Below are 15,413 nucleotides of genomic sequence, written 5' to 3'. Positions count from 1 at the left end.
CAATTACGTCAAGAGTAGGATCTTTAACTGTCATACAATGTGTCGGTGTCGGGACTATTGTCTTTGTCATGTCGGGGGTTTGAGTTTGAGCAATCAGTTTAGCTGTTCTGTCGGCTAGATCATTGCCTTGGGAAATGATATCAGTAACCTTCGTATGAGCCTTACATTTCATAATTGATATTTCAGTGGGTAGATGTATTGCATCTAATAATGCATGAATGAGGGGTCCGTGCTGAATGTGGGCACCGTGGGAAGTTAAATAACCTCTCTCTCGCCACAGCACGCCGAAGTCATGTACAACTCCGAATGCATAACGTGAGTCAGTGTATATGTTGACTTTTTTATTCATGGCTTGAATACAGGCTTGTGTCAGAGCGATAAGTTCTGCGGCTTGAGCTGACAAAGTAGTTATATGATTAGTTTCAATGACCTCAGTATCTGTTGTGACTGCGTAGGCGGCTACTAACTCTCCTGTACTTGTTCTCATGCATGAACCATCTACATACAAGGTCAGGTCTGGATCTGACAATGGGACATCGGTTAAGTCTTGTCTGGGTTTTGTTGTTATTGTAATAACTTCAATACAGTCATGGGCTAGTGGGTCTGTTCCGACTACTGGTAAAAGTGTGGCAGGATTCAATGTGTTACAGCGTCTGATTTCTATATGTGGCTGAAACAATGTAAGCTCGTATCCTGTAAGTTGCGCTACAGTCAAGTGTTGTGTTTGCGTTCTATTTACAAGAACCTCTACTGCGTGTGGTACTTGAACTGTCAATGGATGTCCTAACACTATGGCATCGCTTTGTCTGATTGCTAATGCTGTCGCTGCCACTGATTTCAGGCACGCAGGCAGAGCCTGAGCTACGGGATCTAATGTACTAGAAAAATAAGCACATGGTTTGTGTGATCCTGCTTGTTCCTGTGTGAGTACTGACAAGGCCGTACCTTCGCGTTCTGTAACAAAGAGTGTAAACTGTTTTCTGTAACATGGCGTTGCTAAAACGGGTGCTTGACATAAAGCTTTCTTTAAGCTTTCAAAAGCTTGTGTATGTTCCTGAGTCCAAGGGAGGACAGTCGATGTGGCTGCCTCCTGTGTTGTCAATTGAATGAGTGGTTTTGCTAAAAATGCATACTGAGGGATCCACTGTCTACAATATGAAGTGAGGCCTATGAAAGCCCGCACCTCCTTCTGTGTCTTGGGTATTGACATGCTAGCAATTAACTGAATGCGGTCGGGTGTAAGCTGCCTTCCCTCCTTGGACAGCGAGTGACCAAGATAAATAACTCGCTGGACACAGAATTGCAGCTTAGAAGGGGACACCTTGTGCCCCTTTTCGGCTAGAAATTGTAAAACTGTCAGTGATGCTTTCTCACATTCGGATTCGCTTCTAGCGGTGATCAGCAGATCATCGACATATTGAAGCAGGGCAGTGTTGACTGGCATGTGGATACTGTCTAGTTCTCGTTTCAGTGCTTGGCTATAGATGCTGGGGCTTTCTGTAAATCCTTGAGGTGCGCGGGTGAATTTAAAGCTACGCCCATTTAAACTAAATCCGAACAAATATTGGCTTTCCGGATCTATTGGGACGCTGAAAAAGGCATTTTTGAGATCAATTACAGTAAACAATGTTGCTTCGGAATCAATAGCTGTCAATAATGACGAGATATCTGGGACCACAGGAAATTGTGGCACAATACATTTGTTTAACTCGCGCAGATCAATAACCAATCGATATACTGGCGGAGCTGTAGGATCTGTTCGTTTAAGAATCGGAATTATCGGTGAATTACATACATTGGAGTCTGTTTCTACAACTACTCCTTGGGCAATAAGCTCGTCAATGATTTGTAGTAAAGCCGTTACAGCATCTGGTGGTAACTTGTATTGTCGCATTCGTGGTAGCACCACTCCTGCCTTTAGTGTGACTCGATATGGTGTAATATTCATGCAACCAACATCAGTAGGGCCTTGTGCCCATAGATGTGTAGGTAAAGTCTGCAGTCGGGGATCCATGTCTCTAGATACATAGTGACCTTTAAAATCACGTAAAAACAACCTTACTCCTTCCGGAGAACAACATATTATGGCTCCTAGGGCTTTCAACGTTTTTATTCCTAACAAGTTTTCTGGACATGATTTAGTAAGCAATAAATCTGTAGTTCGGGTCAGAGGTCCTATCGTAAGTGGAAGAGGCTGTGACACTTCATTAACAATAGGTTTTCCTGAAAAACCAAGGGAAATATTCTGTGAGCCTGAGAGGGGTGCCCCTGGGACTTCACTTCGTTTTATAGTTGTTCGACTTGCCCCTGTATCGAGTAAAAATTTTCTATCTTGACCTAATAATTCACTATGTACATAAGGTCCTTCTTGATCTACAGGAATCTCGATAAGGGGTAAGTCAACTTCCCTCTCTAGGCTAGTTCATGCGTAACGTTGATACTCCGGATATTCATACTGTGCAGTCTGATACATTTGTCGTGTTGTTGTCTGTGTGGCAGCAACAGGCAACGGTGGTGCCGCTGGCACAAACTGTATTGGCTGTTGTGCGGCTGGCATGGCCTGGGCATGCTGCGTAGCTCCTTGTTCATTCTGATCTTGTCTTAGTGGCCGTGATCTTTCTTGTGTTTTACCTATGGCGATATTATGTTTTAGCACTGGACAATCGTGTACGTAATGACCTGGCTTTTTACAATAATTGCATGTCCCTTTTACAGGTCCTGCTGAATCGGAATGTGTCATACCCTTTTTATGTCCTTCAGCTGGAACTGTCTGGGAAACTAGCATTTTCATTTTCGTGTCTTTCATGCGTCTGTGTTCATGTTCTTGTTCCTCTTTAATTCTATTGTGGTGGTACTGTAACATTTGTAACATTTGTGTTGGAGTGTTACCTTGCCAGGTACTCTCGAATTTTAATACTCTATTCTTTACTGGGGGCAGGGCATTTTCCACTAATTTTGTTACAAACAGATGCGGGTATGATTCGCTACTTGCTTTTATGCCACTATTTATACCAAAACATTTCTCGAATCGGGCATAGTAATCGCTAGTGTCTTCATCTTGCTTCTGTTTACAGGCTGATATTGTACCCCAATCTTCCTTTTTCGTAGTTAATAAACGTGGCAGTACCTGTACTAGTAGACCTGGTAGTGCTTTAGTTTTGTCCCCAAGCCCCGAACCTGGACCTCGGGCCCTTTCTTCTGCTTCTAATGCTGACCATTCTATCTTTTGATCACCTACCTCCCACTCTTTTTCCTTGAGTTTCTCATAAATGTCAGCAGGCATCAACACCTTTAATATTGTCATAATGTCGGGGTAGGTATACTCTCCCATGAGTAACATGTCTTTAATTTCTCGGTGAAAACCCGCTGGGTCCTTGTCATGACTGGGTACTACTTTCTTCATTTCTAACAATTCTATTTTCGATATAGGCGTATATACAAATACACGTTTAAACTGATTGTCCTCGCCTTTTATTGGGTGTACTTCTCGTAAGGGATTCTGTCTATCCAGGTGATACGTCGTTCTTTCCTTGACAGGCAATGAGACATGCTCTGAGCATACAAAAAGAATATACTGCTTTCTAGATACTAGAATTTCTTTAATTAATTTGGTACCTGGACCTCTCCATTTATTCATAAGCAATTCAGTCAATATGTCAGGTAAGGGACCAGGGTCCGAATGCTGACTCTGATATAGTATAATGAGTTGTTGAATCATATAAATCCCAGCTAACCTCTGCTCATCTGGGGTGAGATTCAAAAATGTGCGTACTACTGTCTCATCACTATATTTTCCGGGACTGTCCACCCAATGAACAGCTGCCCTCGCTAAATCTTGTTCATCCATAGAATCGAGAAAATGATAACCCCTTCGTTCTCGGAGTAGTTTGTCGGCGGTTTGGAACGAATGCTCGTTAGACCTTATGTTAATTATAGGTATTTGGAAATTCCTGTCATTATCTGGACATATTGGACGTATTGGGTCAGTATGACATCTAGTCTGATTCCTATTACAAGATCTTCCTCTACCTACATAGGCTATGGTGTCTGACTGTCCGGCGGGCAGTCCTGACCCTTCTTCCTCGCTTTGCTCGAACTCGTCTGTCTCTAATCTCTCTTCGTGTAGGCGTTCTATTTCTTTACGGATCTTTCGGCACATGGCTATTATACAATTTTGCTTATCGTGTCTCCCTTCTGATATATTCTGGCTCCATTTTGTAAGAATTTTCATTGCTTCCGGATCTACCCCCGGTCGGTCTTGATTTCTGATCACACAGTTTATGAGGAAACGCAACAGTTCCCCCTGTATCTCTACTTTCTGGTATTCCATAGCTCTGTTAATACATTCTGGATCTCGCCCTGTTTGAACAAAATGATATATTTTATCTAGATGCGCAGTCATTCCTGGTAGCTTCGCTAAATACCCTGCGGCTCGTCTGATACGTAATGATGCCAGGATCATTTCGTCCTCTTTACCGAGCACCGGGTCATATCTACAATCTATAAGAAGTTCCTTAAGCGTACGATCACTTACGAATTTGGGTGTACGTGAATGCGCTGACTCTTGGAAAATAAGTTTATTTATTCTAGGTGGCGTAGAAAAAATATTGGTAGCACCTCCCGTGGCCCCGTCTGGGGCGTCGGGTGTGAAAGGATTCGTCGAACGTGACACAGCAACTATAGGTGTGGACTCAGCTATAGAAGTACTTGTAGGAACAGATGCAGAAACAGATGTGCTTGCCGGAACTTGTGACTCGATTTGTTGCTGCAGGGATACGGGTGCTGGATCTTGGCGTTGGACCTCCCTGGTATGCGGTCTACGTGGGGCGGAATTAGCATACTCGGGAGCTGCGTCATCTAAATATGAGGAAAGAAAAACATCTTCTGCGGTTCTAGGATGCCCCTTAGGATGTACCTTGATTGGGAATAATGGGGGTGGCAAGTCTTTCGGTATCTCTGGAGTAGCCTTAGGTAATCCTTCGGCCAGAAGGGGATACATACCATTCATAAGGGCATTTCTTTGTCTGTCTACTTGTTCTGATTTCACTCGGATACCTTCCTCAATTAATAGATTCTCTCGAACTTTATTGGAATTCTCTTTACTCTTCTCTTCCTGTCTACGTGCTTTTTCTGTTTGTCTATGTGATTCTTTACGCCATAATTCAACGGCGTCTTTCTGTGACTGTCTGACTTTTCTTTTCCATAACTCTTCCTCGACTTTCATGATGCACTCTGCATCCCAGGTCCCCGCTGTGGGCCACCTCTGACTTTCTGGTAATCCCTTGGTATAGTCTACCCATAAATCAAGAAATAATATAGCGTCTAAGCCATGTTTGTGATACATAAAGTGCCCTGGAGTGTCCCTAGGAGGAATAGGGACGGCTTCTTCGAGAACCCCTTTTCTGGTAGTGATTTGTCTTAATTTCGAAAAGAGCGGCATATTGAGAACTGACCTTATACTTGATTTTGACCTGATACTTGAATTTGAACAGACTTAATACAATAAACACGATAATGAACAGTCATTCATACCACGATATACAGAACATACTTAAACACTTTAAACATTTAACATTAAACCTTTAACTGAAACAACAATGATGATCGTCTGCATAACTAATCACCAAGCTTAATTCTCGACAATAACTAGACAATAACTAGATACTTCGGAATACTTCGGAATACTTGATATACTGCTAAACAGTACAGATACACTGCTAAAACAGTGCAGACCGGATTTGTGTACCCAAACCCGTCTTGACCGGCACAACCTATGTGCACGTCAGAAATGCCTCCCCAGCAATGGTACTCACCGGGTAGCTTCGGAAACGGAAGGCCTCAGTAACTTGAACTTGAACCGGACTGGACTCGACTCGACTCGACTCGTCGGACACTGGGCTTGACTTCGGACTGGTGGGTCTCTGTATACCTCGGATCTTGCTCTCTCAGCTAGGCTCTGGTCGGGATACTTCGCACTTCTCACCGCCTCGTCTGGGTGTTGATCGCAGTCTCAGTCGCCCCCGCTTGACCGGAGGGAGATACAGGAAATCCTGCTGGTACGCGTTATTGTCCGTCCTGCTGTGGCAGGAGACCGGGCCTGCAACGCACCGCCGGCGCGTGAGATGAGAAAGTGTCCCTATTCGGGCGCCATCATGTGGTAAATAAAAATTCCTTTACCGGGACTGAATTTGATACAGAAACATTATAAAATAGCTCAGTAAAATGAGAGGCAGAATCCGTGATATTAGAGTTTCGGAATGGGCTTTATTCCAATAATCGATTATAATCGGATGCTTCAAGTTCCATCACCACGGGGGTTCAGGAAGTGAAGTACATACTTTATTGACAAGAAGTAACTTTTATAGTACATACATTATAATGAAGTGAATACAGTGGGCGTAACAATTGATAAGGACATTGACGTTTGGTTTGCGTAACCGAAAATGGGTGTAATAATGAGTAAAAAGGAACATGATTGGTTATGATGTAATACATAGGTGGATCTATAAGATAATACTTGGCATTGATGCGCGCGCAGCAGTATGACGTGTAATTGACGTGTAACTAGGGGGTGACGGGGACTTGACATTTAGCTCTATATGTGGAGACGAGAAGTCTGGGGGGTCAAGTCAACCTAATCCCAAATCATATCTAACATCCTATGTTTAAAGAACTATGTTATCCATAAAAGAGGGACTCTCGGACAGAATCTATTCTATACTGACTGTGCGTGCGTGTACAAGCGTCTAAGTGTCTACACTGAATGCGAGGGGGTAGGAATATTCCATGGTAACAGGGCTATGAATTACTTGCATGAGGACAGAGAAGATGGGCCTTTTTGCTTGGTAACTGGAAGAATGTTTACTTAAACTACTAGGCAGGAATGCATCGGCTGAGGGGGAGGCAGATAATTCGAAGGTGAAATACAGTTCTTGGCAGAGAATAGGCTGATGTCAGGCTTCGTGAGCCGCGCAGAGAATGAGACAAAGTTCATGGTCACAGATGCAGGCTCGGGCTGGAGCTTTCAGAGGCAGAAGGCAAGAGGAGTTTTGATGACAGAATCAGGGCCTACTTGCCTGGACTGAAAAGTGGCATAAGTGAACCATATAAAGCCGATGGCCTTTTATATTTAGGAATGGGATATCCGGCCTATACATGGCGGATCTGTCAAAGGACATGTTGACGGTGGACGCACATGTATTTGCGTCTTCATAACTGGAACTGGAGGGAACATACATGTACTTGTGACATGCACATGGAACCGTTGGGGTCCAAGATAGGGGACATAACTGACCAGAAAAATCCATATTTCCACAAGGAAACGCTGTCAGGACATCCGGTGCTGGACCCGGAGGATCGCCCGGGTCCAGCTGAAGGACTCACCTCCACGCCCCACGGCGGGCGCCGACGCCTGACCCACCAGATGAAGCGTGTCCTGGCGGTGGTCTTCCCTGACATGGATAGGCGGTTACAGGAGGGACAGCAGCAAGGAGGGGGTAGGTACATGTGTGTTTGTTGTGTGTCACCAGCTTTTGGAAGTGCTCAGTCGCCTTGATACACTGCCAGGGTTTATATGTGCAGTGCATATTCTGTTCCCCCAAGTCAACCAGTGCTGTTTTTCCTCCCTTCCCCTCCTTGACATGTGTTCCCTGGTCTGTGTGTAATCACTATTGCACATGGTCATCTAGGCTGCCAGTTAGTCTAAGTGCACACTGATTTCTGCATCATGTGTGGGGGTGGTCTGTGCATGTGTTGGTACCTTGCCTGTGCCCTGTCCTGTTCAGTCATTTGGGGGTCCATATTTGTTGACACTGATGCTGAGTCTCAACATAGGAGTGTGAGGTTTCAAATGAACAGATTTGCAGCATGCATGACCGATGTTGTGGCCTCAGACATGATGTGCATGAGTGGGAGATATGCATAGTGCCGGGATGGTTGCTCATGTTACAGTCAGATCATTCCAGGACCATGGAGCAGTGTGCCCACTACAGTCCCCTGAGACACCCTTGCCTCGGAATCATGTGTGTCATCCAACACTGTGCCCATTCTCTGTGTGTTCAGCATAGGTTGGCCTCTGTGGCATTGTTCCCTGGCCTCATTTGTAGTTATGTAAAGTGTGCTACATGTGTCCACTGTACAGGATGACCCCATTTGGCTTGTGCATCCTCACACTGGGCAGTGCCTGTGTGTCTATGTACAACTATCTGTTGATGGTTGTTTGTCACAAATATGTGTTGGCAGCCTCACAAGGTGATGTGGAGTACATTCAGGAGATCTTGATGCACATTTTAGTAAACCCATATTAAGAGATGTAACTTCTTGATCTGTCTCAATCACATTGTCTCAGGTATGGGGGGTTTGTGCGGGCAAGGCCTACATGTCCAAACCTTATGTCTCCTTGCCGGGTCTGATCTGTGTGTGATAATTGTCTGGACAGACACTCAACATGCAGTGACTCAGTCATGTTTTGCTTGGTTTAATGTTTGTGCTTTGCAGCATGTGTCAAAAATGGAAATACATGGCTCATGCTCATCCAATTTTGCCACCAGTGTGTGGTTCAGAAGCTACGTAGTTTGGTCTGTGTGTGCTGACATCTGTGTGGACATTCTTGGTTCCCATGAGGGTGTCTCCTCAGTGCAGGTGCCCCTTATCCCGACACAATTGCAGGCCCATTATCTTATGCATTGTCCTGTGTTTGGACATGTGTGCCACTCCACATGACAGTCAGTGGGTCAGATGTGTTGCCAACTGTGTCATCATGGTACGGATGGCCATGTGACAGGTTGCATGTTTCAAGTTGTTAGTCAAGAAGTCTTGTACCTTGGCACTCACTACACTTGTCAACATGTCTCAATTTTTTCAATGCTTGACTTTGATGTTTTGTTGTGAAGGACAATAATGTGCCTGCTTGATAGATGTCTCCCAGGGAAGTGCACAAGAAACCACCTTTACACTTTCCGGGGACACGCTGGCACATTTTAAAGGAAGCGGTACAAAAGGGGGTGGTGATGGACGGAGCATCAGAACCAATCAAACACTCACACCCAGTCAACAGATCTGGGTTTGATCCATCACCGTTCTTTAGCCCACTCTGCCACCCCAGTTCAGACATGGCCATATGCAAATCAGTCTGACCCTGTGCCTCATGGGAACAGTCCAGCCCGAACTGCCAAGCCATGCCTTCCCTGGACCGGTAACAAGCTTCCTAGGACCGGTTTCTGGCATTTCAGCCGTCTTCAGCCAGGCTTGCTTGAATCCAGTGGCAAAGTGAGCAAGGGACTCACGTCTGAGCATACCCTGCTAACTTATGGCGAACAAAGCGGTACAAAAGGGGGTGGTGATGGACGGACCATCACCACCCCCTTTTGTACCACATTTTAAAGGAAGGCACAGTTCGAATAACACTTGTTTTCAGATTATACATATACATGTTCCCACAGTGTGGTTGCATTTGGGTAAGTCCTTGGTTGTTGCTGATACCAACTTACGAGTGTCAAGTCATCCAGACCGCCGTGGTGCCATGTATATGTACTTACTGAAACCCCATTTCTTCCTAACAGTGGCTTATTTGAATAAGGCTGGCAGCTCATACAATGACTGTGTAAATTTAGTTTTGTGTGCACCTCATTGTGTGACTTCTTTTATACAGGCACATGTGTGTTCTGTTCACAAAGTGGCACATTCACACATTCTAAACATGGAGATTGTGTAAAGTGTTGTTATTCCCAAGGGATCACAATGTATTTTGTTTGGGTTTCCAAAGTACTCACAGGTCTGAGTGTGGGGACACCTTCAGCATTGAGGTCTGTTATTTGGCCTTGGGTGCACCAATACTGTTTCGTTCACAGTGAACAAGAGGTGGCATGCCTTCATAGTCTTGCTGTGCTCAACTGTTCCCAGACACTAGCTTCTCAGTTTAATTCGATATCAAGTTATTTGCTGTTGTGTCCTAATTTTCCTTGTTTCCAAGTGGCATGGTGGGTCAACCAACTGGGGAGTGCAGGGCTTACATATGTGCGGAGTATTCTAGATGTTACTCATGATGCATTTCCTGATATGCACTGTGACATATTTTGTTTGGACTCAGGTGTCAGATGTATACAGGTGACTGATTATTTTCTGTATCTTCACCTTGCCCACAGCATCATCGGAGGACACCGAGGGAGATACCTGCACGGACCTGGAGAAGGGATCCTGCACCGGTGCCACCACTGCTGGCGAGTCTGCGGGAGCAAGTGGCACGGAGGGCGAGGGGAGTCAGGCGGAGGACCTGTCTGGTGGCGACTACGACGCTGAAGGGTCCGAGGCTGAACTCCTCGAGGGGGCGGAGGCTGCTACAACACCTGGCAGCAGCACAACATCGGTCACCGCCCCCTCCATTCCCATCACCGCCCTCCCAGTTGCTCAGGTCCCTTCTGTCCGTGCGGGGCACCACCATGTCTCCTTCATGCCAGGCACCGTACCCCCTGCCCCTGTCCCCCCTGCTGCCCTCACTGCAGAGTCTGTGGACATTCAGCGGCAGTTGCAGGTTGGCCAGACATTGATGCTGAATGTCCTCCATGGCCACACCACACTGCTGACACAGATGGTGTCGTTCATGGAGGGCATGTCAGCAGCGATGTCTGACCAACGGATGTTGCTGAGGTCCATGGACTCTTCACTGACAGCAGCAGTGAGTCTCCTGCAGCGCTTTGTCCCCCCCTACCCCAGCACCATCCACACTTCCCACTCCCATGCCTGTCCCATGCACACCCAGGCATTCCCAAGCACGCACCCCACCAGACACAGGCAGCACACAAACACGTAAGGGCAGGCGCACACCTCCTGGCACGCACACTCAGGGGATTGAAGGCACACCCACTGGGTCTGGGGCACACAGGCATACACGCAGCCACTGTCTGAGTCCACATGCCTCACTACCCAGTCCCTCCAAAGGCACTCCCCTCGGCTCCCCTGCCACACAGTCTGACAAAGAGAGCTACTTGGCTGTGCTGGGCCTCAGCCCCACTGGCTCACCAGCCCGCAAACGGGCAAGGCACTCCATGGGTAGAGGAGTTGAGTCCCCCCCCTGTCCACCCTCTCCCCCAGTAGCTCTGCACCCCATCCCTCCACCCCCCCCCTCCTTTGTGCCTGTGGTTTCTTCGGGTGCAGGGGATACTCTGGACACCCTGGCAGAAGTGTGCAGCGCCGAGCTCACCTCCACCTTTGGCGCTGCCCCACCCCCTGTGGTGGAGGCGTCCAGCCCTGCACCCACCACACCTACCCTTACACCTCCTGTCCCTGCGGTGCCTGGTCCTTCTCCACATGATGCCCCCCCACCCCCCAGTCGACGAACCTGAGGGTTCTAATGTGCAGGCAAGCTAGGGGAGACGCGTGGCCATGTGTCCCCCCAAGGACTTCTGATCTGGACTGGCCATTGGCCTTTGTAAATAGTGTCCTTTAATTATTTTTCATTTAATGCTGAATAAAGCATTTTCTTTTTACTTTGAACACTATTGCATTTCAGGTATTGATGTTGGTGCTGATGCTCCAGGAGTTGGGGTTGTGGTAATGTGTTATGTTTCAGGGAAATGTTGTAGTCTGATGCTCATGGGGTGGACCATGGTATCTGCGTGCCATCACAAGGTCTCTGCAAAGAATCTTTGGTCGTGTATGCTCTTTGTGTTTGGAGACATTGTCCCAAGGAGTGTTCCTTCCTCTGTGGCACCTGACATCTTCCCTGCAGGGAGTTGCACAATTGTTGTTCTGACCTGTGTCTACATTTCCTTTGTTGGTGACGGATCCCTTCAACTATGGCCATGCCTGCTCAGCAATGTCTCCGGCTGCATCGTCTGTGCCATCCTTGCTAGTCACTGTACTTGTGTATTGAGTATGTTGCCATGCCTTCATGGAGAAATTGTCCCTTTTCCGCACTATGCATGTGTGTAATCCCAGCATTGCACACATATGGTACTTGTTCTGCAGGGTATTTGGGCACCTGACTCACAATTGTGGGCATTGTATCTGTGGGAACTCCACCCTATTCCTTCCATGAGAGAAAATATCTTGGTGGCTGTCCCAGCACCTGCACATTCCTATCAGTCCTGGGATGTGCGTGGCAGTGTGTGTTCCCTTTGGCTCTCCTAGTTTAGTAGGCATTGACATGACTATACAGTCTTGTGGCATGATCTCTGTGTGTGTATTGTGCTGCATCCGCCAGGGGTGGGTATGCATGTGTCATTTGTCCTCACAACCACGTGGTGTGTCATGCAGTGGGGGAAAGACATCCATCCTCATGGGAGTGGGACACCGCTGTCAGTGATGTGTTGTTATGGCACTATCAACATAGTCGAAAATTAGGCATGCGTACATACACCCATGGAGTTGTGGTCATCTGCTAATGATGTACACACCCCCATGTCTCTGTCCACTGCTGGGAGTGATAGGCACCCACCCGTCACATGTCTCTGTCCACTGCTGGGAGTGATAGGCACCCACCCCCATGTCTCTGTCCACTGCTGGTATTCCTCTGCCCCCACCCCTCACATGTCTCTGTCCACTGCTGGGAGTATGACCATTCGTACCCGGGTTTTACAGGATCGGAATCAGCACCTTATTATTCATAATTTTAAACATTTTCTAATAATTGTAACTGTTTCTTTATTATATGTAGTATTTACTCTACTTTACATTATTTTTCACACATTTTTAAAAAACGATATTTTTAACAACAATATTTTTTCCCCGCTATTTTTGTACTTACCGTTATGTAGATAGGACTCCGATATTATGGACAACGATATTTTTGTCACAATATCTTTGTACTTCGATATTTTCTTTGTCGATATTCTGTCAGTAATCCATTGTAGTGCAAGGTTTGGATTTGGAGGATGTTGAGTGTTGTGGGTTTGGTCGTAGATACCAGACGAATAAAAAGGTTTTGAAAAATATACTATTATACATAGACCAAAGGTGCTTTACAATGGTTTTGTAGAGAACAAGAGTTTGTTTTCCTTTGTAAGTTAAGGACAGTTGTTTTGGAAGATGAGATGGAGTGTGATTCATGTTTGATGAAATTAAGCTCTTGGTTGAAGAGTCTCTTTACTTCCTTTCAAGGTATTCTGGGACGGGCCAGGTGGTGCGCTGCCTCCCTCAGAGGAATAAACAAGATAACCATTAGGTAACGTTTCCTAGTGCCTTCTGCTTCCTTTTCTTCTATTTCTTCTCAAGTCTCTCTCTGTGTCTCTCTCTTCAGCTTCAAGAATTTGACTCCCTCTCCAGACCATTCTCAAGCTATATAGCTTACGATCTTAAAAAAATAAAATAAAATAAAACAATTACATGGCTTTTACGTAGTCCTCTTCCTTATTTGTTTTTATGCTAGCTGTTTTAAGCATGTTTCCTTACAAATGTTAGTATACTCCAGGGTCAGGCTAATTATCTCCAGTTTAATAAATTGTGTGATGTTTTTGTTATAATTAACCTACTTGGTACAACTCTCCTTTCCCCCTTTGTTCTGCCACATTTGGAATGATCTATTATCTGTTGGCCTGAAGGTATGGAAGCTCAATCGATCAGTCAGTCAGGGGCTTGTAAAGCATGTTACTCACCTGTGACTGTCTCAAGGAGTGGGAGGGGGCAGCCCCGGGTCAGCCGAAAAGCAAGGTCTTGAGGCTCTTCCTGAAGGTGTGAAGGGTAGGGGAGCATGTGATGTTGACTGGGAGCTCGTTCCAGGCCTTGGCTGTGATGTAGGAGAAGACTCTTCCACCTGCTCTGGTTCTGAGGATGCGCGGGGTCTCAGCTAGGGCGAGGTCAGCGCAGAAGAGGTTTCTTTTGGGTACATGGAAAGAAATTCTTTCGGTGAGGAATTTGGGTCCGATGTTCTGGAGGGATTTGTAGGTGTGGGTGTGTAGCTTGAAGGTAACTCTCTTCTCGACCGGGAGCCAGTGGAGGTCTTGCAGGTGTTGGGTGGTGCCGAGGATGAGTCTGGCTGCGGTGTCCTGGATGGTCTGGAGTTTGTGTAGCAGGGATTTGTTGATTCCAGCTAAGAGGACGTTTCCGTATTCCAGTCTGCTTGTTATGAGTGCGTGGGTGAGGGTCTTTCTGGCTTTGTGGGGGGATCTACTTGAAGGTCTTGAAGGATGCGGAGGCGGTTGAAACAGGTGGAGGCGACAGGGTTGATCTGGTGAGTCATAGTGAGGGAGGAGTCTAGAATGATGCTGTCAGGCCTCCAGAGAACGAAGAGGCGACAATGGGAGCAACGTTGGGGTCTTTCGGCCGCCCAAGACTAAACAGATGGGCAAAGGAAAATTCATGGACTGAATTAAATAGAAAAAGGAACTCCAAGATGGCGGCCGCGCTGGAAGCATAGCGGCAGTCTAGTCTTTCTCCCCACAGGTGTTCCGAGGTTAGGAGAGGCGCGCGCTCCTAGAGGACGACGCACTTCACTGAGGTAATTCAGAGAGAGAGCAGTTAGAGATTAGAGTTCCTGAGTAGATTAGAGAGAGCAGCTGTAGAGTTAGTTGATAACGTCAGAGTAACTGAATAGTTTCCACGTCAGAATTCTTTTACAATTCCGAGAGAAGCACAGAGGAGATTCTGAAGAATTTCTGAGACAAAAGACGAAGAATTCACTTCAACCTTCGTGAAGACTTCCAATCATCTCCGTTGATCTCGAGCAGATATTTGGAGGTCGTTGACGCCATCCGGTGACAGAAAAAAGAAGACCGAAGCTAAGTACTTTTGAGGGGCTTGGGAAAATCAAATGTAAAAGTATATGACAGAAGAGAATTCTTAGAAGACGTACCTGATAGTCCTAGTCTTCTGTATTACGCCCCGAGGAATAAACAGGTATGTTAATATAGAGACAAGAAATAAACAATATAATAAATATACTCACCATAGTTCTCTAGAACCGTGTAGCTGGAAATAAGGAAAAGCAAGGAACACACTAGCTTAGCGCAAGAATAGTATAGAGCAAAAAATCACTTCAAGAAGAATACACGGAAGAAGAGGACAGCTAGAAATATCCACTCCTGAAGTAAGCCAAAGAATAATACATTTCTAGTTTTAAATATTAATTAGAAAAAGGGAAAAAGGTTATGAGATAGAATTAACAGAAGGATGTTTTGTAGAGAAAAGAGTTGGAAGGAAGAACCAGAATCACAGAAAAGAATGGAAAGAAAAATCACCACACAACAAGACACACATACAGAAGAGGGGCACAGAGCTTGAAACCCAGGGTAGGTGAAAATACAGAAGAGAGGGAGAGAGTGTTAGAACCAGAAGGGAACAAGAAAGTTATTGTGTTATCTTCTTGTTTAAGGTTCTCATTTACAAGAGCTGACAACAGCATTAGGAAGAAGCTGAGAAGGATAGCGGAGAACCGGAGTTTCAGGACCAGTCTCTTCTTTGTTTATTATTTTATCCACTCC

General features: G+C 46.0%; 1 protein-coding gene across 1 annotated transcript in view; it reads left to right on the top strand.

Annotated features, from left to right (window-relative positions):
• LOC146839223 (uncharacterized) overlaps positions 1 to 15,413 on the top strand; it is a 115,856-nt gene that overhangs the window by 79,080 nt on the left and 21,363 nt on the right. The window contains exon 2 of the mRNA XM_085603234.1: positions 13,096 to 13,159. The gene's annotated coding sequence lies outside the window, so the exon portion shown is untranslated. The remainder of the gene's footprint in view (positions 1 to 13,095; positions 13,160 to 15,413) is intronic.

Source organism: Triturus cristatus, chromosome 4_2 (genome assembly GCF_964204655.1).
Source record: "Triturus cristatus chromosome 4_2, aTriCri1.1, whole genome shotgun sequence".
In the NCBI taxonomy this organism is placed as follows: domain Eukaryota; kingdom Metazoa; phylum Chordata; class Amphibia; order Caudata; family Salamandridae; genus Triturus; species Triturus cristatus.
The sequence above is the reverse complement of the archived record's forward strand: the minus strand, read 5'-3'. Positions and strand labels throughout refer to the sequence as shown.